Source organism: Canis lupus, chromosome 30 (genome assembly GCF_003254725.2).
Source record: "Canis lupus dingo isolate Sandy chromosome 30, ASM325472v2, whole genome shotgun sequence".
NCBI lineage: Eukaryota > Metazoa > Chordata > Mammalia > Carnivora > Canidae > Canis > Canis lupus.
Genome location: NC_064272.1, coordinates 25,183,655 through 25,206,640, shown reverse-complemented (window position 1 = coordinate 25,206,640; position 22,986 = coordinate 25,183,655). Strand labels below are relative to the sequence as shown.

The window sequence follows — 22,986 nt, the reverse complement described above, 5'->3', positions numbered from 1 at the left end:
GTCCTCAGTGAATATTTGTGGGATGTATGCATCCACTGAATTTCTTCATTGTGTCAAGAACTGTACTGGTGATACCAACATGAGTTAGGCACAGCCTCTTTTCTAAAGGAGCTTATGATTTAGAGGGGAACTTAGTCACATTTATAATATAATTTGATAAGTACAATGATTAGACATCATGCTATGAGATTCAAGTGAAGGACTATGTAACTCACACTGGCAGAATCAAAGAAACTTTCCTAGAGGAAATAATACTTGACTAAGACTTGAACAATAAGGGTGACTTATGCTGAGGAATAGATACTGTCACTCTCCTACTCTATCTCCTTGGCATTCACCATTTGAGTGCTCCCAGACCCCAGTACTTCTGATTTGTCTGAGAGCTTTCTCTTGTTCTCAAGAGAACAGGCTGAAAGTGCTGGAGAATTAAATACCTTCTAGGAGAAGCCCACTAATAGGAAAAGGTAATCAATACTCGGCTTCCTTGCCGTTTGGGGAAGTGGGTCATCCAAGGTACATTCATGATCTCTTAGAGATCCCCAGGGGGATAGAATTTCAGTTGCTCATAGTTTGGGCTCACTGTTGCATTCCTACTCTTCCCTTGTCTCACATCCCCAGTCCCCCACCTGTGCTTCCTGGGGTCATCTCTAAAATAAGTTACCTACCTCAAATGCTTGCTTCAGGTTCTGATTCTAAGAACATCCAACTTAGGACATATGGCAAAGAAAAAACCAGGGTATTCTGGGACAAAGACAGTGGCTTATATTAATGCCCAGAGCTGGAAAAGAGCCTGAAATATTTAGAGAATAATGAGAAACTACTTTGGATTGATTGTGAGGCGAGTGGCAGGGAATAGCAGGAGAGGAGGCTGAAAAATATTACACTGGCTTATTTGCCTCTTGTCTAAATTTTTCTAAAAATAGTGGTGACTGATTTGCACTCATCTACCAATAGTCCTCCCTATGTGAACAGGAAAGAAATATTTCTGTGTATACAAAATTTTATATATATATATATATTTTTTTTAACATGGGCTTTTTGAAAAAAAGATTTTATTTATTTATTAGAGAGAGAGAGCGAGAGAGAGCGCGCCAGACGGAGAAGCAGGCTCCATGCAGGGAGCCTGATGTGGGACTCTATCCTGGGTCTCCAGGATCACGCCCTGGACTGAAGGCGGCGCTAAACCGCTAAGCCACTGAGGCTGCCTGGGTTTTTTTTTTTTTTTTTTTTTTTTTAATAAGTGTTGAAATCTACAGTTTTGGAATAGAGCATAAGTACCTGGTTTATGCTGGAAATTATAATCTTGTTCTCCTTCAGACTCATCTTCTCATCAAATGTACTAATTAGACACAGAGCAGTAGTACAGGTGAATCATAGTTTTGTATGTGAAGTCAAAATGAGAACAAAAATCAGTCAATACAAAATAATTTGTACCTTGATCTGGAGTTTTCAAATAAAGACCTGAACAGTCTGTCAGGAATAAAATGGCTTGTACCTGAGTCTTCCCCTGCTGCCCAACAGATCTGATGGGAAGAAACTATCTGTGACTTCCAAAATGTTTTTGGTCCCCACATCCCTGACCTCATGCATTTTTCGAAGGGGAATCTTCAGAGAAACCCATGCTACATTTAACTTTGGGATCTCTCTTGTGGGCTTGTGTCTAACCAGACAGAGCCGATCTGAATATTTCCTGCATGCTAAGCAGACCATTGTCAGCCGCTTCCTCTAGGCTAGATTGTTATAAATGCTGTTTATGATCCTGCTATGACAACTGTGAAGGACATGGCAAAGAATTTATCACAGGATTATTCATCCACCAGCAGAATACCTAATAAGATTCTAAATGACCCAAGATGATAATAAGATCTAGCTTGTAGCAATAAGGTATTAATAAACTGCTTTTTTCAATAAGGGAGAGTCCTGGCATCATTACCCTGACATATTTGTTTTGCTTATATTTTGCGAACAAAGTAGGGCTGCTGGATTGAATAGTAAATTTATAAAAACCCCTGATGTATGAAAAATACAACCCACATGAAGTGGAACCCATAGGTTAAAGTCAAGAGCATGGTGTTTGCCTATGACATCCGAGAGCCAGACTCCCAAGCCATCGATTCTAATTGTTCCGTGCCATTTGCCTTTGTATTTAAAAATTATATAAGAATAATATATTGCCCGCTGTTGACCACAAGGCCATAATTCAAATGAAGAAATTTAGTAAAATCATAAACCAAGAAAATGCAGTGTAGATGAATAATGGATGAAGCAGGAACAGGAACACTGAATTCAAAATGAAATCTGGGATTCTGCTGCATGTTCCTGTTTTGAAAATAAAAGTAGTATTAAGTTAATTAAAAAAATGAATCCTGTTCATTGTCACTCAGCTATTCCTAGGGAAGAAAATAGCAGAGATTCAAGAACCTGTTATTAAGGAATTTTCAAATAGCAGAAGCTGGAAAAGTGAGATGTAACTCCACACTGGCCTGATTCTACCTTTCTGCTTGGACAAGGCCCAAAAAGCTGAAAATACTTTTACTTCTCATTTCCAGGAAAGTAATCTTGTTGTGCCTTGGAAGGTGTTCTCTAGTGGATTAAACTGAAATCAACAATATTCTTTGTATATTGAGTTATAATGTATATACGATAAAATAAGCAGTGTCTGAGAGTATATAGTTTGAAGAATTTGACAATTAAATTCTTGTGTAACTGTTAACTCGAAACAAGTTATATAACATTTTCATCTCCTGAGAAAGTTCCCCTGTGTTTCATACCAGTCAGCATCCTCCCCTTGTTCAGCCCTGGCAACCATTTTTCTGACCTCTTTCCCATGGGTTAGATTTGCTTATTATTGAACTTCATATAAATGGAAACATATAGAATAGTCTTTTGTGTCATTTTTCACACAACATAATGTTTCTGAGATTAATTTATGTCATGCATATAAATTCTTCATTCCTTTCTGTTGTATGAATATGTCACATTGTATTTATCCATTCTTTTGTTGATGGACATTTGGTGGTTCCCAGTTTGGGACCATTATGAATAAAACTGCTATGAACATTTATGTACCAGTCTTTTTGTTAACTCAGAATGGATCATGACCTAGATATGAAAATTAAAACTATACAACTTCTAAAGAAAATAAATAAAATCTTCACAACTCTAGAGATAGGCAAAATTTTCCTAGATTAAATACCAAAAGCATGAACTGTAAAATAAACAACCAATAAATTGGACTTCATCTATATTTAAAACTTCTGCTCTTCATGTAAAAGCATCTTTTGTGGACCTATGTTTTCATTTATCTTAATTAATTGCCTAGGGATGGGCTAATTAGGTCATAAAGTAGATATAGGTTTTATTGTGTAAGAAGCTGCCAAATGGTTCCCCAAATTACCCATTTTGCATTCCCACCAAGAATGTGGAACAGAGTTTTAGGTGCTCTGTGCCCTTGCCAACACTCAGTATTGTACATTTTATTTTAGCCATTCTGGTGGGTTTGAAATGACAGCCAACCGGTAGTTTTCTCTATAAGCAAAAATGACCAAAAGGTAAAATTACCAAATAGGTAGATTGGCAGCTGTGATTGGATTTTTGTTTAGTTTGGAATCACAATTTGCCACATTCCCTTTTATGTGAAGGCCACACTTAAAACATTTTAAACAGGAAATTTTGATCATTGCATTTTACACTGTCAAGTCATCTTCAAATTGTCTTTTATCACATTCCTTCCATGTTTGTCTTCAACTCCAGTTCCTTTCTTTGTCCACTGATTAGTCATAACTCATGAAAAAGATTTAAAATTGTTAAGTGTTTCACCTGACTGGTCTGAAAGACACACAACAAAATGAGCTGAAGCCTGGAGGGAATTACTCAAGTTACAAAGAGTATTATTTCATGTGTAGGACAAAGATATGCAGGGATTCTAAAATTCTTTTTCTATTAAAGAATTAGATTGTGCAAAGCCTGCACTGGGGCATTGGGTTTAGATGAAAGTCTAATGGAAACTACATGGTAGACCTTCTCAACAAATTAGATTCTGGACCCTCACTAAAGTAAGAAATGGTAGAACCACTGCTTGCTACCTATAATTTATGGCATTTACTGTAAGAGAATCTCTTGACAAATAAAATAGGGACTTTGACAGCTTTTAAAACATAAATTGTGCACTTTCAATCCACCACGTGGGACATACTTACACCTGAGATAGGACCTATTGAGTTGTAACTGAAATGGCTGTCTTCTTTATTTTTAACTGAGAGCCACATGATAATGGCATTCTATTCCATTATGGGATACCCTTAGTGTTCTTTACCATGGAACTTCACATCACTGATCTTCAAAGAACTGCTTTCTTCATGATGTGCTGGAAAGGCCAGGAAACCTTCAAGTGTCTGATGGTTACATTGCCCTTTTCTGAGAAAAGTAGCTAAAGGCTATCCCATGATTATAAATTTCCCTATGTGATGTGACCTTGCAGCTCTGGCCACAGCTGATGGCCCAGAAATTGCCACCTGTCACAAAGGCTGAGCATGAGGAAAAAGATGATGATAATGATGACATTATACAATAGACATCTAATCAAACACATATCACTGTCAACTCTGTGTGTGTTCTGTAGTTTAATATTTTTGTTAAGAAAATTACCCAGAAAATAGAAAACTTTTTGGGTTGTTGTTCTCTGCCACTAGGGGGTAGCATGATTGTTATTGTCTTGAGTCCATTAAAGGTGAACTCTATTTACAGTTTTTTTTAACTTTTCCAAGTGTATATTTTCCTCATTTAGAGTGAATAGAACTGATTTTCTGCCTAATGCAGTAATTTTATAATTTAAGAAATGATCCTGATGTCTTATAAGTGCTGCAAAAGATGTAGAGTAAGATAGAACAGTTTTTTTCAATCCGTTATTTTATGTCTTCATTAATTATTCTTATTAAATAGTTTGCTTGCTAACAAAAAGGCTAGTATCAGTAATAAATTACTAGTACACACTTTTCGTGCTTTGCATTTGCTTTTAACACTTAGCCTTCCATCCATTATAAAGAAAGAGTTAATTTTGGGTGGAGGAGAAATGCGTCACATGTGCTGAAGAACATGGCAGAAGACATGGCACTCTTACCTCAAAGACTGTGCAGTATCATTATGGAGATGAAATATATGCATGCCAACTAGACTTACCAGAATTAAAACAGTGTTTTTTAGAATTTATCAACTTCCTCTTGTAATTCAGTGAAATTTTTTCTTCAGAGGCAATGTTGTTTGATTCATGATTCATTCAATCTCATAATTGTTAGATCATCTTGGAGAATTAATTGATTCTTTTATATCTTGTAAATTAATTATAAATTCTTAACCCTAAATAAAAATTTTCCCCTTAACTTATTTTTTGTGATATTAGTACTTTTAAACTTTCTTTGAGTTAATATTAGATGGCTTATCTTTTTCCTCCTTTAAAAAATTATTTATTTGAGAGTAGAGAGAGCAAGAAAGCATGAGAGGGGGAGGAGGAAGAAGGAGAAGCAGAAGAAGAAGGAGGAAGAAGGAAGAAGGAGAAGCAGACTCCCTACTGAGCAGGAAGTCTGATTTTTTGGGGGCGGGGGCTCGATCCCAGGGCCTGAGATCATGACCTGAGGCAAAGGCAGACACCCAATTGACTGAGCCACCCAGGTGCCCCTCTTTTTCCTCATTTCTTACCTTTCAACTTTTATGTGTTATATTTCATGCATGTATCTTTCAAACAGCATATAACTGAATTATTAAAAATTTTAAGAATATTTCACTTTAGTTGGCCAATTTAACCCTTTTAAATTTCACGATTTATGTCACTATTTCTTTGGATTTTTCGCCCCACAGTCTTGTTTGGTTGTTTCAGCATACCCTGCTTTTTCTTGGTTTAGTTTTTCTCCTTTGCTGGCTTCCCTTGAATAGACTGAATTTTCTTTATTCCTTTTCTTCTCTTTTTTCCTTTTCTTCTATTTTCTTCTATTTTTTTTTTTTTAGTGGTTATCATTAGTTTTTTACCATGCATGCTTAAAGCCAAAATGTAATATTTTTTCACTTTTCCTAAATTATACGAGAACCTTTATACCCAAAGATCCCTCTCATCATCCATGATGTTTTCCCCACTTGGGATTTTTATTTTTCCTAGGTTAAAAACTAGTCATCTCTACTGTTGCTTTTTCAGCATGTGTTTATTTAGATTTATCTTACATTTATTAACTTCTTGCCTCACTATTGCTCTTTGCAGTGGGTTCAGTTTTCTTCCTACTGTGATACGTCTTTTAGTGGCTCTTTTGGCATGGGAGATGAATAGTAAAATCTCACAATCTTCTTTTGATTAAAGAATGTCTTTATTTTGTCATGCTATTTGAACGACAATTTCACTGACTTTTTCTCCTTAAAGATATTAGTCTTCGCCTTCTGGTCTGTCTTTTGAAAAATTTTTGTTGAAATGTAATATACATGTAGAAAAGCATACATATTGTGAATTTACAGCTCAATGAATCTGTGTAATCAAAACCTAGATAAAGTACAGAACACAGCCAGCACCCCAGAAGCTCTCCTGGTGTCCCCAGCCAGCCACTAGCCAGCCCCCTAATAGTTAAACACTATCTGGACTTCTACCAGCATAGGTTAGTTTTAGTTTCTGTTTTTGCTGATGAGAAAACAGCTGTCAATCTAGTCTTTATTTACTTATAGTTAATCTTTTTTTCTCATGTCTTTCAGATTTTTTTGATGACTTACAGTTTCATTACATTATATATCTCTGTGGATTTATTTCTGTTTGTACTACTTTGCTCTTAGCATGTTTCCTGGATAGAGGGAGATGTTCTTCAGAAATTCTGGAAAAATCTCATCCATTATCTTATTGAATATTTCTTCTGTCTCATTCTTTTCATCTTTCTAAAACTCTTAAGAATATATAGTGGATCTTATCGTGTCCTTTCTAACTTTGGACTTGTCTTTGATTATTTTCTATCTCAATTTTTCTATGTTGCATTCTGGATTATTTCCTGATTTATCTTTTTTTAAATTGATTCTCTTCTGTTGTACCTGATCTACTGCTAAATTTATTTGTTATGAATTGAATTGTGTCCTCCAAAAGAGATACATTGAAGTCATAACTCCCAGTACTTTAAATATAACTTTATTTTAGAAGTAGGGTCTTTACAGATATAATCAAGTTAAAAATGAAGTCATTAGAATAGATCCTAACCCAACCCGACTGATATCCGTAAGAAGGTGGTAGGGCAGGGGGGTGGGTGTTGAATTCGGACACAGACACGCTAAGCCTAGAGAGAGGGCTGTGTGACTGGAGTTAGGCTGCCACAAGCCAAAGAACATAGGGGCTGCCAGAAGTTAGAAGAGGCAAGGAAGGATCCTTCCTCTTTGGGTGAAGGAGCGTGGTCCTGCCAACTCCTCAATTTCATACTTGTAGCCTCCAGAACTATGGGAAGAAACATTTCTTTTGTTCTAAGTCAAAAAATGTGTGATACTCTGTTGGGCAGCCCTGGAACACTAATATGCCATTTATTTAGTCTTAAATTTCAGTGATTCTTTTTTAATTTCCAAGTAGTTCTTTTTATTATATGATATCTTGTTCTTACATCATGGCTTCTAATCTTTTGTCTTTAATGATTTTGAACATGCTTATTTTTATTTCCTGTTTCAGATTGTTCTATCATGTTAAATTCTTAGAGTGTTAATTTTCTGTTTGTCTGCTTACTCTCTCTTTTGAAGGATCATTTTGCTTGTGATTTGTAATTTTTTTCTTTTACTTGTGAACTTACTTTCACCAAAGGGTTGTCCCTGTCTTGGGGACATCCCATGATCTTTGGGTCGTGAAAGTATTTCTGCAGAGGAGCTTTGTATTTTCTTATGATGAGTATCTCAGTGGTTTCATTGGTCTGCAGCCAATTTTTATTTTAATTTCTTCACTGAGGTTTCTTTATGGGTGGATAACATGAGTTCAGACTCTGCACCCTAGATGCCCAAACAGGCTTGGAATTTTGATTTTCCATAACTGACTTTTTTTTTTCACTTGGGACTGGGAAAAGAAAGTTCCTTGACTCCTTCCTGTGCCTTCTAGGATCTTGACTTTATACAGGCTTGTCAGTTCTGCCTCCACACCATGCACAGGTCCTATTCTTCCTCTCCTGCTGCTAAGTGGGCATTTAAATTCCAACCTCCCACCATTTGGGCTTATATGTAGATCCACACCCTGCTGGGCCACCAAAGCATCAGTTCACAAATGGCAAAATGGCAGCTCTGGCTATGTGTTTCTCTTTATTTCTAGTACATAGGAATTTCTTTCATCTTTACTCTCTCACATTCTTTCAAGTTTGTTTTTTTCAGAATAGTTTTTGCTACATTTCCCTGAGTATTTCTGTGTATTTTTAAAAGAAGGAGATTGGAAGCTATGTACGTGCAGTCTTACCATTTCACCCGAATGAGAAGCTGAGACCAATGTCTGACATTGAGTGATTGTGAAGAATGAGCAGTACATACTAATATGGGTTTTAAGGAGGGAGAGATTCACTGAAGAATGGAAACAAAAATAACAAGCATTGGTGAGGATGTGGAGAAAAAGGAATCCTGTTCACTGTTGGTAGGAATGCAAACCGGTGAAGCCACTGTGGAAAACCATATTGAGGTTCCTCAAAAAAATTGAAAATGAGATTACCATATGATTCAGCAATTCTACTCTTGGATATATACCCAAGGGAAAAAAAAATAATTTGAAAAGATATATACACCTATGTTTACTGCTGCATTATTTACCATAGTCAAGATATAGAAGCAACCCCAGTGTCCATCAATAGATGAATGAATAAAAATGTGGTATATATACAATGGAATATTACTCAGCCATAAAAAAGAATGAAATCTTGCCATTTGCAACATTATGGATAGATCTAGAGAGTACAGTGCTGAATGAAATAAGTCAGAGAAAGACAAATATGATATGATTTTACTCATATGTGGAATTTAAAAAACAAAACAAATGAACAGTAAAAAGAGAACTAGTGGTTATCAGAGGAGGTAGGTGGGAAGAGAGGTGAAATAGATAAATAGGATTGAAAGGGGTATACTTATCATGGTGAGCATTGAGTATAAATTGTTGAATCATTATATTGTATATCTAAAATTAATATAACACTGTGTTAATCATACTTCAATTAAAAAAAAACCTACAAAAAAGAGTGGGAACAGCCAATTGCTGAAGGATACCAAGTGGAGTTCAGATAAAGGAGGGTTAAATACTTTAAAAAGTATTTTTACATGTCAATTAGAATTAGAGCTATATGTAAGGACAAAGATATGTATGTAATGTCTAGTACAGTCATAGACACACAGCATTGTTATTTTCTGCAGACTGACAACTTGACTTTTCTTCTCTCTCTTCCCCATGCCTTTTCCTTTGTAGAAACAAAACTGCTCTGTGAACTGCAGGAAGCCAAGTTTTTGCAGGAAACACCACATGGCTTCAAAACCTTACCATGCTGATTTAGTCCTCAAGGCAGTGGTTGGTTGTGAAGAAAGGAATTAGAAATATTCCTAGGGCATTTCAATCTGTAGTTAATGGAGGTAGGCTCAAGTCAGAATTTTGGTTTTTAATTTTTAATTTCATCAACTATGACTTCATTGTTATAGTCCTCATTGTCTGAAAAAGAGAGTAGAAAGCAAATCTTCTGCCCACTTTGAAATGCCCTTAACACCCACTGAATTGGAGATACCTTCCTAATCTAACTCCTGGAGGAGGTTACAAAAATTAAATGAGAAAGCAAAAGTGAACACGCCTTGAAACAAAAATGTGGTATATAAGAGAGGCAACATCACCTAGTGGTTCGGTACAGACTCCAGAGCCACACTGAGTTTGAAGCCCCAGTTCTAACACTAACTAGCTTTTTGGGAATGTTGATTGAATTATCTGTGCCTCTTTCCACGTGTCTCTCCCATATCATATCATATATATATATATATATATATATATATATATATATATGTGTGTGTGTGTATATATATAATTATAATTGTGTGTATATATATATAATTATATATATAATATATATATAATATATATATATAATTGGGGTTGTTATAGGGGTTAAATGAAATGTAGTAGTTACTGACATATAGTGAGTTCTCAGTAAGTATTAGTTTACATCCCTGGATATCATAATCTATATAAGATCTAATCTTAGGTCCAAGGACCCAAGCAGAAATAAGATCAGTGTTTGAGAATCTTCTGGAATTACACAAAAAATTGTGTGTGTGTGTGTTGTATACATCTGCATATGCATTTGTTAAGAGGTTGGTGCATTTTTCTTGGGAGCCAGTTAATAGTTTCCATCAGATTCTTAAAGTATGCAACCTCTGGAGCACCCGGGTAACTCAGTCAGTTAAGTATCTGACTCTGACTCTTGGTTTTGGCTCAGATCATGGACTCATGGATTGTGGGATTGGGCCCCCTTTGGGGTTCCATGTTGAGTGGGGAGTCTGCTTGAAGATTCTCTCCCTTTGCCTCTTCCTCTTATTTGTGTGTGTTTAAAAAAAAAAAAAGGGTATGCAACCTTCTAAAAGTTAAGCACCATTTTTGTTTGAATCTAAGGACCGTAGAACTAAATACTCTTATGCATTCCACGTAGGTTTTATGGCTCTTGTTTGGATCAATAAACATTGATTAAGAACTGGCACTGGTCCTTGGCAGTTGCTCAGCCACACAGTGTCAACACCTTACTCAGATAACTCTGTATTTAGGGAAGACCCAAATGAGAACCCAGAAAATCACTCAGATGATTTCTGCTGAAGTTTATTAATGTCACAGTTTCCTTTATGGGCAATTTCAGTGCCAAGCAAGTCAAACTTATTACTAAGATGTTCTGTGGAAGGAGTAAGATTCACTTAAAGCTTTTCTTGGAGTGCAAGATTTCACCCCTTCCCATGAAATGCCATGAGAGCCTTCTGGTCATTTTCAGTGAAAATGCAAAGTCATGAGATTGGGAAACCACGGTGAAGCACCCTAAGTTGCATAATGGAAGACTCCCCAAATTTGATGAATTCTAAGGATTGTTTTCTTCTATCCTTTGAACCTTCTCTTGCTTTGACTCAGCCAAAACAGATTTGGCAAGGCTTACAAAGGTACAAATGTCAAACTTTATTTTTTTTTTAATGACGTGTATGTCATCTAAGTAGTGATGCCACCAATAGAGGATGTTGTTTCTGTTATTTTTTCCCTTCTGCTCTCAGATGCCTTTTAACATATGTAAAAATATTTATATAATGTTTCAAGTCTGCAGCATTTAGCACAGACAGGCTTTTTGAGTTCTCCCTTTTGGTAATATCATACTTAACTCAAAAGAAGTCATAGGCATATTGGGGGCAGATAGTAGGTACAAATCTGACAAAGAGCTAATGAGCTCTCCTGTGATTATCAGGGAGGCCAGTGACTCATTAAATCTCATTTCCTGGGCACGTCCACATAGGGAGAAGAAATGATCTGAACCAAAGGCCTGGGAACCTAATGCAGTCAGATTTATGGGCATCCGTATAAGTAGCCACATGATAATCAGTGCAAATAGTGAAATGTTTTAATGAGGCTCTCTGAAATATTTAATTGGTTGCTTTATTAAATTTTTTAATAGTTTTGTTGTTTTCTGTGAGGAATTAGCCCCACAGCAGGGAGGGTCTTGAAACAAAGTGGGGTTGTCTTTTGCTTGGATTCAATCCAAGCTGTTGTTCCCCTTCATAGTGTCTCTTTATGTGTATTAACATTATCATTGATATTCAAGGCTATACTGAAAAGAAGGTCAGGTTGGTTAGAATCCATAAAAACTCATTTTGGTTCCAAAGTATATGAGTATCTGCTTAGAATTAATCCTCTTCAGGTTCATTAGAGTGAATCATTGTTCATTCTGAAGATTATCTACTGCTAAGAAGAAAATCTTTCCAAAATAGGACAAGCCAAAATGAAGATGAAGAAGAGACTGTAATTTGTTTTTGACACTTTAACTTTGTTTTAAACGTCCATCTTCACCTTCTGGTTGTCTCCTTTATATCTTGTTCCTCACCCTTCCATCCTGGTAGCTTTTTAATCATGAATTAGTTAAATGACAAGAACTTAAGATACTGCTCTTCTCAGGACACATTTAAGTCCAAATAAATTAATTTCTGGTGGTAGAATTTTAGATGTAACAGGTTGGGTAGGACTGTGATAATTTGCGTATCTCAGATCCCACCTCTTCATCAAGACATCCTTGTGGCTCAATCATCCCATATGTATAGGTACTTAAAACTATTTTTTAGAGGAATTGCCAGTTAACTAGTGAGGGGAGACCATGGAGTGGTGTGTGGTACCTGTTGCTAAGTGACCAGTTACTGCTTGTGACTAAGACCCATGCTTTTTGCCACAGCCATGGAGAGAAGGATCACCTATAGGTATGATTTATTTTTAAAGGCCATGGGCAGGATTCCTAATGGAGCAATCATTCTAGACAGCCTTTTCATAGCAAAGAAGGGTTTGCTAGTTTAAAATGTCAAGATGATTTAGATAAATTCAGGTTCTAACTCATGTGTACATTTAAGTATCCAGTGTTTGAAACTATCCATCTTTTAAGGTCATAGATACCTAAGATAATATATTGGGGTAAACCATGGCAAAAGAAAGGTCTGGGTTATGACTTTCACATCATAAAAGATGAGTGAGTTAAGTACCATATTTTTTTGACTCAGAAAGGTACATAAAAACACTTTAAAAAAGAAAAACGCTTCAACAATTGATGGTTCATAATAATCTTATAGTTCATAAATATGCTTAATAGTATTTTTTTTTTTACAAAAGTTGTTAAATCTTGTAAGCAGTGTTTTCTTAGAATCTAGGCAATACTACTCATTCCCTGTAGGCTAGAAGGTTTTCTTCAGAACTTGTTTGCATTTTAACTTATAAAACCACCATGGCTATGTCTTATATTGTTGACTAAAGAAAGGCCAGGCAACTCTTTAAAACAAATAAAAGGTAAGGGATACCTGGGTGGCTCAGTTGGTTAAGCATCCAACTTCAGCTCAGGTCATGATCTCAGGGTCCTGGGATAGAGCCCCACATTGGAGTCAGTGGGGAGCCTGCTTCTCCTGCTCCCTCTGCCCCTCCCCCTGCTTATTTTCTTTCTCTCTCTCTCTCTCTCTTTCTCTAATAATTAAATATTTTTAAAAAGATGTTCAAGTTGAAACAGATTTTATTATTTTTTAAGATTTTATTTATTTGTTCATGAGAGACACATAGAGAGAGGGGCGGGGCAGAGGGAGAAGCAGGCTCCATGCAGGGAGCCCAACGTGGGACTTGATCCTGGGTCTCCAGGATCACACCCTGGGCTGAAGGTGGCGCTAAACTGCTGAGCCACCCGGGCTGCCCAGGAAACAGATTTTAAACATGATAAATGGCTGAACTGATTCAGAACTAGAGCAAGCTGTCAAGGCCAAACTGTTGTGAGTGAGAACCTAATCCGTGGTCCTGTGGCAGACAGGAAGTTAAAAATGTATCTGACGTTGGAGGCTAGGACAGTAAAAGAGAATGGGCAGATTCAGAGCTACACAGATTTCAGAGCAGAATCTGTAGAGAATGCTGGAAGGATAAACCTAAAATAATATATCTGGTAGATGTACTTAAAAAAGTTAGAAGGCTATGTCCCAAATAATTAACTTAGAAGGTTATGCCCCAAATAATTAACATTGTTGAGGAGTAGGATGGTGGGGGTGGGGAAGAGACCTAAGCACTCTTACTTTTCATTTACATGTACATGTCTTCTGTTAAAATATCTTATAATGAACATGTAACTTTTTTAATTTAAGAAATTATAAAAATCACTAAAGAGAAAAAAATACATCCCAGAAATAAAAGCCGTTTGCAGCTGCTAAGATATAGGCCTACCAAATCCAAAACAATTTATTTAGACAGCTGTTGGCACCTACTCTACTTCCCATGTCCATGTATACTCTGTCTCTTGATCCTGCCCCTGGCGATATGAGGGCCTTGTCTCCCTCCCAACAATGGGGCCAGGATTCCTCCTCCAGTGATTTTCCAGGCGATGTTTGAAAGAGGAAGCCTAGCTCTAGGCTGCAGAGGCTACTCAGTCAAGAACTACCTGGGGCCAGTGGCTGAGGTTCCCCTTCTCTATACCTGGAAGTGTATGTGCCTTGTTCCATGCTGATGGGAGAGGGGAAATTCAAATGCTCTGTTTTATGAAAGTGAACATTAAGTTAGTTTCTTATGCTTTAGGTCCTTTGGTCAGTACCCACTTAAAAGGAAACCTTCCTTTCCCCCAAAGGCCAGGAGCTGGGAAAACTTAAATCACTAATGCCATTGTTTTTCTGGTGCCATGAAAAAGACAAACCAAAGCTGAGGGGAAAACCTTTACCTTTTCTTCTCTCTCATGTTCATGGAACAAGAAAATGAAGTTATATGGTGGCCTATCTGTGACTGCGAGTGGAAAATGCCTCCTATAAATCTTCATTGGTGATTTAAGTAAAAAGGAAAAGGGGAGGCCATTAAAACTACCAACATCATTTCTTTCTTTTCTGGGAAGATGTTCACCCACAGCCTGTACCTTCAGAACACTTGAATTCTTGGTTTCCCAGAGTCCCTTTTTGTATTGTCACCTGTTTATTTCTAAGCATCCTTTTTACTAGAGATACTTCAGCAACTTTGAAAACCAAGTCCTGGGAACCAGTGTGGCTATACCTATCTGGGTAGGTATACATGTTTTGAAGTGGGTACCATTCCTGAGTTAAAACTGAATCGGCAAAGAATGCATGGACTTAAACAAGGGCTCGTAATTTTGCTTGGACCTTTGCAGTAAAAATTCTTGAAAACATCATCATTCCAAAAATAGCTAGAATGGTTTGATGATGATGTTTTCATCTGGCTGACTTGCTGCCTTACTGGGGAGTTGGAGCCACATGGGCACGGGGTAAAGGGTGAATCCTAATGAAACATTACAAGTCCCAGGCAGCAACAAGCAGAATCACAGAGTTGCTCTGCTATCTGCTGCTGCTTACCTTATGTGCCTATTTTTCCCTTCAAACTTCAATGGTTTTTCTTTTTCCCAATGTCCCCCTTTGAAAGAGATTGATGTGACTAGCAATGGCGAGGGGATTAACATGAATAACAAATTATTCTTACACGTTTGAAGTTATAGGCCTATTATACTTGCCCTTTAGGGAAACACTGAGCTTTACTGAGCTATTGCTATTCTCAACAAATTTCAGTAATTATTAGTGCTTGGAGTTGGGTTGCTTGGTTTCAGATTAGTTTATACAAATCATCTCTGCCAAAAAAAAAAAAATCATCTCTGCCTTTTGGGAGGCTTCTTCAACTACCTGATTCACAATGAAGGAGGCTGCATGGGATATAGCAATATTTCCCAACCTTAAAATTTGCAACTAAGTTTTAAATTGTCTAAATATTATTTATTTTGGGCCTCAGGCATGACCGAGAGTAAAGAGGAAAGAGAACCCAGAGTAACTATGTTTGTTCAAGAGAAGGTAGAGGAGAGAGGTGGGCTCCAAATAGGAATAGTTTGCCCTGAATAGAAACACCACTGAATGGTGGCTGGGAATTGGAGAAGAATTAGAAAGAGCAGGTTTAAATCTGATCAAGCCTAAATCAGCTATGTGACTATGACAACTATATAATCTCCTGAACTCATCCTTTGCTCATCTGTAATTAGGGTATGATACAATACTGATTTCAGGCCATTTGGAGAAGTAAATAAAATAATGAAAATTCCTCACTGTGTACATGCTTTTTACAACCATTATTTTTAGTACTACTAATATTAGCTTGACTATCTCCTGTATCTGAAGTTCTGGTGGTAGTCATGAAAAAGAGGGCCCTCCAGTGGGCTGTGTAAAGTATCTACATGGAAAAACATGGGTCAAATCAATATAATAAATTCTATTAAACACTTACCTGTGCAACCAGATTCAAATCCAAGTACCACCAATTATTAGCTGCATGACCCTGGGAAAGTTAACACCATTTCCATGTGTCTGTAAATCAACAGTACCTGTTTCACAAGGTTGTCATGAAAATTAAATAAGGTAATTATCTGTAAAGCTTTAGAAGAGTACTCTGGAGTTATCTCAGCATAACAGGTCACTAAACCTCCTGAGAAACCTCATACCTTCCTTGGCGATAGAATGAGAACATATTCATTTCGTAGCTTTTTAGAAGATGCTACTGTTTTCTTCTAAAGAGGTGGTCATTTTAGTATTACTAGTATTTTATCATACATCAGGTGTGGGTCTATCTTCTCCTAGAGGTGCAATATTGGCATTTCCAGAATGGATGAATGGGTAGTTTGGTTTGTTTCTGGGTAGATGCTTATGTGGCATAGATACATGTGAGCTGTGTCTCTACCCTGGGCTGCTTTTCTTCCTTCAGGACAGTGACCATAGTGGACTAGATGCCTGAATTAGAACAATGTTGCAGATTTGCTATTAATAGGAAATTCAGAATTCCCAAATCCCAACTCTCCATGTCTCCTTCTGTGGGGAAAGAATAAGACTTGCTCCCCATCACCGAATGGAACCATCCTAGTAGAAATATCTGATGGAAAGGAAGTAAGTGGATAAATGGAAACATGGTGGAATCAAGACAGATTATTCAGGTAATGAAATAACACATAAAAATCCTTTCTTCAGACATTTGAAATGATTCCTTTCGCTATAAGGACATTTACTGCCATACAACATTTTGATTGAGATTAACGTGGAAGGCAGCAAGGGATCTAAGACAGTTACTATAATTTATACCAGGAGGTATAGGTGCAAATTTATACAAAACTCATTTTATACAAACCTTCATGTGAAAATATGAATTTCAAGAATATTATTGTTAAAAGATAAACAATCATATTAACACTTTTAAAAGTTTAAGGAAAAAATCTATTAACATCAGGCAGCATCCAGCCTAGCATATAGAAAGAAGCTCTGAGCAACTATACAAAATGAAAGATTTTTATAGGCAGAAGGGAGCTGGAATGAGGAAATAATAGTAGGCAAAAAGTGGGTTGGTTATTGCAGAATTAGTTCCTTTAGGGCCTGGCATGAGTCTGTCAGGCAGATTACATCACTAGTGCTGATCTAGGATTCCTGGCTGACTCATTTAAGATTCTAGTTCTGGAGAGCTGAAACTGTAATTAAGTCTCAATTTAGTGATGGGAGCTTAGCATAAACAATGTCATCTTGAGCCTGTTGTCTTCTTTTTAATGCTACTAATAACAAATGCTAATACACAATACTTTAAGATTTTCAAAGACTTGTCATTTTTTTTAATTTAAATTCAGTTAGGGATTCCTGGGTGGCGCAGCGGTTTGGCGCCTGCCTTTGGCCCAGGGCGCGATCCTGGAGACCGGGGATCAAATCCCACATCGGGCTCCTGGTGCATGGAGCCTGCTTCTCCCTCTGCCTGTGTCTCTGCCTCTCTCTCTCTCTCTGTGACTATCATAAAAAAAAAATTTAAATTCAATTAGCTAACTTATAGTACATACTTAGTTTCCAATGTAGTATTCAGTAATTCATCAGTTGTGTATATAACAGCCAGTGCGCATCACATCACATGCCCCCCTTAATGCCCATCACCCAATTACATCATTTTCATTTTATAAACAGGGAAATAGAATTCACTACACATAGCCTGCTTGCCCATATAATATCTTCTGGGACGTTTGAAATACGATTGTGCTTGTCAAAATCCTACTTTCTCCTACTTTTTCAGAAATTCACTTATGTAAAATAAAATATAGAAAGCAAATGACAAAATATGGTATATATTGTGTTTATATTAATAAATTACCAGTTTTTGATGCAAAATTATGTAATCAACACAGTTATATGGTTTATAAGACAAATGAGGGATTAAATTAAAAACAATAGCCCATAGAGCACCACAGGGAGTGTGGACCATCTGTGGGGCCCAATTTAAAGTTTGTAGTTGAACATCTTTCGATTATGTGAGTGTGCCTCAATGATATATATGTATCAATTCATTTAAGGCTGAAACAAAAGTCTAAAATTTCAGGCTTTAATGAATGAGAAGCTCAGGTAACACCACCCCCAATTCTGCCTGTAATAAGCAAGTCCCTGACACACACACACACACACACACACACACACCCTCAAGTTGGTGAAAAACGTACACATCCTAATTCACTCTTACCTCCCAAACCTCTCCCTTCTCAAGCCCTCTAACCAACATTTGAGAGAAGTGGCACCCTCCTTTGTGTGACTCCCTTCCACTCCATTACTACGTAAAGAAACAAACTGCAGATCATCCAGCTGGCGGTATAAGCCAGAGCAGTGCTTATACCCAACGTGCTTGCAGGGACCCATGTTGGCCTACAAACTGTTCATTACTGGTCCGAGATGTGGTAAGCATAGCCATTGAGGGTAAGCTTTTAGAAACTTTTGTATAAATTTGACATGGCTACAACGTCCAAGTGTAACTATTATGCTATAATTTTATGTCTTTTCCATTTATTTTTTTAAAAATTGGCGTTGTCTTCTATATGTTTTCATTTTATGTTGCACCTTTCTAGCAATTTTTTCCTTTTTTTTCCCTAGCAATTCTTCTCTATTGTTTTTTTCCACAAACATATGGTTTGTAACTTATTGGAAAGAAGGAAAATGGGTTCTTCATCACAGATAATTACAGGCATAACTCACTTTATGCACTATGCAGACATTGTGTTTTTTGTTTGTTTGTTTGTTTGTTTTACAAATTGAAGGTTTGTGGCAGCTCTACATCAAGCAGGTCTTTTGGTTCCATTTTCCAACAGTATTTGTGCATTTTGCAATATTTCATACTTTTTAATTATTATATTTGTTATCGTGATATGTAATCAGTGATCTTGGATGTTATTATTGTAATTGTTTTGAGGCACCATGAACTGCACTAATAAAGGCGGCAAACTTAATTGATTAATGTTGTGTGTGTTCTGACTGTTCCACTGATTGGCCATCCCTCACCACCTTCTCCTCGGGCCTCCCTATTGCCTGAGACACAACAGTATTGAAATTAGGTCAATTAATAATCCTACAGTAGCCTCTGAATGTTCAAATAAAAGGAGTAACACATCTCTCACTTTAAATTAAAAGCTAAAAATGATTAAACTTAGTGAGGAAGGCATGTCAAAAGCTGAAATAAGCTGAAAGCTAGCCTTCTTGTGCCAAAGTGTTAGCCAAGTTGTGAACGCAAAAGAAAAATTCTTGAAGGAAATTAAAAATGCTACCCCAGTAAATACATGAATGATGAGAAAGTGAAGTTTTAGTGGATTGAATAGAAAATCAAACCAGCCACATTTCCTTAAGGCAAAACTGAAGCCATAGCAAAGCCCTGACTCTCTTCAATTCTTTGAAGGCCGAGAGAGGTGAGGAAGTTGCAGAAGAAAAGTCTGTAGCTAGTAGACATTAGTTCCTGAGATTTAAGGAAAGAAGCTATCCTCTTAACATAGAAGTGCAAAATGAAGCAGCATGTGCTGATGTAGAAGCTGCAGTGAGTTATCCAGAAGATCTAGCTAAGATAATTAGTGAATGTGGCTGCACTAAACAACAGATTTCCAATGCAGATGGAAAAGCCTTATATTGGAAGAAGATGCCATCTAGGACTTTCATAGCTGGGCAGGAGAAGTCAATGCCTGGCTTCAACTCTTCAACAGACAGGCTGACTGTCTTGTTAGGGGCTAAAGCAGCTGGTGACTTGAAGTTGAAGCCAATTCTCATTTACCATGATGAAAATCCTAGGGCCCTTAGGAATCATTCTAATCTACTCTACCTGGGTTATATCTGTGGAACCACAAAGCCTGAATGACAGCACATTTATTTGCAGCATGGTTTACTGAATATTTTAAGCCTACTGTTAAGACCTGCTGCTCAGAGAAAAAGATTTCAAAATACTACTCCTTTATAGTGTACCTACCTGGTCACTCAAGAACTTTGATGGAGATGTATAGTGAGGTGAATGTTGTTTTCATGCCTGCTCGCACAATGCCTGTTCTGCAGCCCATGGATCAAGGAGTACTTTTGTTTTTCCAGTCTTATTACTTAAGAAACACATTTTATAAAGCTATTAGCTGCCACAGATTGTGATTTCTCTGATGGATCTGGGCAAAGTCAATTGAAAAACTTCTAGAAAGGATTCACTATTCTAGAGGCCATTAATAATGTTTGTGATTTATGGGAAGAGGTTAAAAATATCAACATTAGCAGAAGTTTGGAAGAAGTTGATTATAACCCTCCTGGATGACTTTGAGGAGCCCAGGATTTCAGGAGAGAAAGTAACCGCAGATGTAGTGGTAATAGCAAGAGAACTGGAATTAGAAGTGGAGCATGCAGATGGGACTGAATTGCTGCAGTCTCATGATAAAACACAAAAAGCTGCTTCTTATGATGAACAAAGAAAGTGGTTTCTTGAGAGGACATCTACTCTTGGTAAAGATGCTATGAAGATTGTTGAAATGACAACAGAGGATTTAGAATGTTACATAAATTTAGTTGGTAAAGCAGTGGGAGGATTTGAGAGGATTGATTTCCTAAGTTTGAAGAAAGTTTTCTGGGTAAAATGTTACTAAGCAGTGTCACATGCTTCAGAACAATTGTTTGTGAAAGAAAGAGTCAACTAATATGACAAACTTCATTATTGTTTTAAGAGCTTGCCACAACCACCCCAATCTTTAGCAACCACCACCCTGATCTGTCAGCCGCCATCCATATTGAAGGAAGACCAATCATCAGTGAAAAGATTACAACTTGCTGAAAGCTCAGATGGTGGTTAGCATTTTTTAGCAATAAAGTATTTTTTTAACTAAGGTGTGTATGTTTTTTCTTTACATATGTTATTGCTCACTTAACAGACTGCAGTATAGCGTAAACATAACTTCTATATGCACTGGGAAACCCCCGAATTCACTTGATTTTCTTTATTGTGATATTCTCTTTATTGTGGTAGTCTGAAACCAAACCCACAATATCTCTGAAGTATGCCTGTAAATAATTCAGGGAGTCAGCCTAGAGCCTAAGTGTGTTGACTCTAGAGTAATAGTGCCTAAATAGGTGACCTGGTTATCTGGATGAAGTGTGAGTATATTATCTATATGAGTTTGAGGAACTTATTTTCTTCTGCCTTGATTTCATTATCTGTAAAATGGGGGTGGTAGTAGTAATTGTACCTACTTTGTAGAATTGTGAGGAATAAAGAATATTTGCTCTTAGAAAAGTGTCTTGCATAGAGTAAGGGCTCAGTGCGTTATAGGTATTGTTGCTTGCATTTCTAGACGTTACTGCTCACCTGTATCTTTGCATTAGCCACTGGTTATGACTTAGACATTATGGCTTTTTAAAAAGATTTTATTTATTTATAAATAAAAATAATAATAAAATAAATAATAAATTTATTTGTTTATTTGTTTGTTTATTTATTTATTTGTTTGTTTGTTTATGAGAGAGAGAGAGGCAGAGACACAGGCAGAGGGAGAAGCAGGCCCCATGCAGGGAGCCTGATGCAGGGACTCAGTCCTGGGACTCCAGGATGAAGGATCACGCTCTGGGCCAAAGGCAGGCACTAAACCACTGAGCCACCTAGAGATCCCGACATTATAGCTTTTGAGTGCCCTAGGCACTTTTACCTTTATGGGCCTCTTCTTCCATTAAAAAAAAAATTAAATACTGTATTTTATGACTGCATTGGTATAAAAATGAGTATAACTGGCTAGATTAGTCTATATTCATTATCATTGTATTTATTTTTCCTTCTGTTTTTGAGATAAATTAGACTAAAACATTTCTGTGGTCTCCTAAAAGTATCTTGGACCCTGGGCACTATGCTCACTGTGACAGACACAGACAAGTTGGAGCCTGTTGACTAAGTTGGCTGTGTAAGCCCTTCTTCCCCTTACTGGAATACTCTTTTTTTTTTTCAAGTATTTGCTCTTGAGCATTATTCTTTCTTCTCTTGAGCATCTCCTCTTCATCATTTGAAACTCCACCCAAGTTTCCTCCTCAGTCTGTCCCATGGATACTGCAGTGTTATAATTGTCCATTTCTCAATCTGTTTCCCAGCCTAGACTCTGAGTTCCTTGAGCTCATGAAACAGCTCTGTCTCCCCAGTGCTGATAAGCGTATGATAGTTAGTTACTTTATGAGGTTGGATAAAGTGTGTCATGGTGTAGGAAGCAGCATGGATTAGGGACCCAGGTAGTCTTGAAAGAAGGTTTATTCAGAAAATGGGGAGAGTTTAAAGACAGTTTTTATATTCCTATTTCCACCCAGCACTTGAACACTGGTAGATTTCAAAACACAGAAAGAAATGTTGGGCATCAAGGAGCAAGAGCTTTACAAGAATGTTGCCCAAGCAGTGGGAACTCTCCATTGATTAACATTAAGAGGAGCTTATCACACTGAGAACAGACCCCTAAAGGCTGATCTGCTGCCTCATTAGAACCCAATCAAAGGCTTTCAGTGTTGAGTAATAGGTTTGGCTGGGCTGGGCTGGCTCTAGGGGCAGAACTGCATCGAGGTTCTCTGCTAACTTCAGATGTTGAGGCAAGGCTGGTACAGAAAGGAACGCTGGCAAGAGGATGTTGTGGTTGAACCATGAGGCCAAAACTTCCAACAAGAAGATGATCCAGTCTGATGACATTTCCTGCTATAGCATCTTCCCCACAAAGCAGAAACATGCTTTTATTTCATAGCATTGCCCAGTCTCACCAGCCACTGACTACTGCAGTGGTGTTTTAAGTTCAGGTGTGTACAAAGCACCTAGGAATCTTGTTAAGTATGCAGACTGTGGGCTCACTCTCAAAGTTTCTGAGTCAGTGGAACTGGGTCTGAGCCCAGAACGGTAGGTTTAACAAGTAGCCTGGCTAAATAATGGTGCAGATGGATTAGATCAGACTTTAAGAACATGAACCTTGCCAGATACATAAACTTTGAACA

General features: G+C 37.3%; 1 long non-coding RNA gene across 1 annotated transcript in view; it reads left to right on the top strand.

The window, feature by feature from the left end:
* Positions 1-22,986, top strand: part of LOC112675833 (uncharacterized) — a 67,612-nt gene that overhangs the window by 40,236 nt on the left and 4,390 nt on the right. Inside the window, exon 4 of the long non-coding RNA XR_007407254.1 lies at positions 9,428-9,588. This is a non-coding gene — a long non-coding RNA (uncharacterized LOC112675833). The remainder of the gene's footprint in view (positions 1-9,427; positions 9,589-22,986) is intronic.